The 2176-nt window shown below is 46.2% G+C and overlaps 1 protein-coding gene across 1 annotated transcript in view; it reads left to right on the top strand.

Annotated features, from left to right (window-relative positions):
• The window catches only part of LOC117949509, an 8361-nt gene extending 7750 nt beyond the window's left edge, over positions 1 to 611 (top strand). The window contains exon 4 of the mRNA XM_034879818.1: positions 596 to 611. The gene's annotated coding sequence lies outside the window, so the exon portion shown is untranslated. The remainder of the gene's footprint in view (positions 1 to 595) is intronic.
• The last annotated feature ends 1565 nt before the right edge of the window (positions 612 to 2176 follow it).

Here is a 2176-nt window from a genome sequence, read left to right as displayed (position 1 = left end):
GACACACACACACACACAGAGACACACACACACACACATATACATACACATATACACACACATACACACACACACACACAGACATTATTTTAAATCCTAAAATAAATAAATGAGTCAATTACTAAATAAATGTATAACTAAATGTAAATATAAACATATAAATGAAGCTTTTATTTCTTCATTTCAGTAATATTAAATTAAACATCATGTAGATCCATATAGACTCAGACCTTCAGTCCTCTCTGGGTCTGGTTCTGGTTCCGCCATCGGACCCAACCAGCTGGTCCCCGACCTGCACAACATCAACAGCATCAGGTACTGCTGTACACGTACTAATACACAAACACACACACACACACACACACACACACACACACACAGGTCCGTATGGGGACTTGAACCAGCAACCCTCCAGTTCCCAACCCAACTCCCAAGGTTTGAGTTTTCCCTTCAATGACGTTAAAACTGAAAGGAACGTCTAACCTTCACCCTGAAGAAGAAACAGGGTCTGGTCCTAGACCTCCTGCAGGTCAGAGAGACGTAGAAGAAGAAACAGGGTCCGGTCCTAGACCTCCTGCAGGTCAGAGAGATGTAGAAGAAGAAAGAGTGAACATGTGCAGCGTTTGAAGAGAGAAGAGGAAGTTCCTCGGCTGATGGACTCAACGGCCGACAGGAACAGGAAGTGAAAGAGAAGAGAGAAGTGTGCTGGGGAGCGTTTGTTCTATGGCTCCATGAAACCAGCCGGGTGGAGATAACATTCTCTTAGTCTTATTCTCTCTTCTCTTCTCCTCTTTACGCCCCCCCCAGTCTGGAACTGCTCCTCCTCTCACACACAAACACACACTTAGCTGATGAAGGTCTGCAGCAATACCAGTATCATCTCTGTCAGGTCCTGGTCTTGTGTTAAATCAAGGCAGTATGTAGGGTAGCCTAACAAGCTAGACCCACATCCAGAGGATTGGATGCCACTGAGTCCTGCTTGGTTTTCACTTCGAATGACGTGATGTTTAATGGTCCTTGGACCCTGCTGTTGAACAAAGTGGTCCCTCTTAACATCAGAGATCTGCCTCTGTTTGATGAATGACGCCAGTCCCAGATGGAGGCGTGTCTGTGAAAACCATGGTCTGCCCCGCCTCCCCCTAGTGTAACTACATTACTGATTATATGATTAATGGATCTTTGTTTTGTTTGAAGGATTTAATCCAGCAAACTAAGCTTCAGAAAGAAAGACCTCCTCACATCACAGGACCACTAGGGATGGACTCACCGCAGGACCACTAGGGATGGACTCACCGCAGGACCACTAGGGATGGACTCACCGCAACACACAAGACAGCAACACAAAAGACAGCAAAACACAAGACAGCAACACACAAGACAGCTACACACAAGACAGTTTTGGGGACAATAGGGAGGAAAGAGTACACGCCGGTACAGATCCTGTACCAGGAAGCAGTCAGAACCAGCAGGAATAATCCCTGCACCCCCTCCACCGTCTGTCTCCTGAAGACAACCTCCTGCCATCAGGGAGAGGACGTGTGCCGAGACGTCCGTCCAGCTGCTTTCCTCCAACGAGACCTCCGTCCAGCTGCTGTCCTGCAACGAGACCTCCGTCCAGCTGCTCTCCTGCAACGAGACCTCCGTCCAGCTGCTCTCCTCCAACGAGACCTCCGTCCAGCTGCTCTCCTCCAACGAGACCTCCGTCCAGCTGCTCTCCTCCAGCAGTAAATCTCAGCCCAGCAGAGCCAAAGGTGATAAAGATCCCAGGCCGTTTTACACATTGCATTTTAAATGTTACAGTTACTGATTAAGACATCATGTTGTCTGTTCAGTCATGTGTGTCCTTTTATGTCCAAAGATGTCATCATGGATCTGATATTGTTGTCTTGATGTTGATTTCATTATATTTTTTTCTGTTAAGTCTTTGTGTTATGAAGCAACAGATTGTAGCACTCTGCCTAAGACAGATGTCCCCTCGGGACAATACAGTCCATTCTACCTGTCTTCTTCTTTCATTAAGGACTTGTTGATTTGAGAGCAGCAGTTCTTGAAAGAAATCACAAGATGGCGCTGTCGTCTCATGGAAAAGAAAAGGGAAAGCCTGATAATAAAGAATTGCAGTAATCCAGCCTAGAAGTAACAAATGCATGGACTAGTTTTTCTGCATCATTTTTAG

This window comes from Etheostoma cragini, chromosome 8 (assembly GCF_013103735.1).
Source record: "Etheostoma cragini isolate CJK2018 chromosome 8, CSU_Ecrag_1.0, whole genome shotgun sequence".
Taxonomy (NCBI): Eukaryota; Metazoa; Chordata; class Actinopteri; order Perciformes; family Percidae; genus Etheostoma; species Etheostoma cragini.
This window is presented reverse-complemented; position numbering and strand designations above follow the sequence as displayed.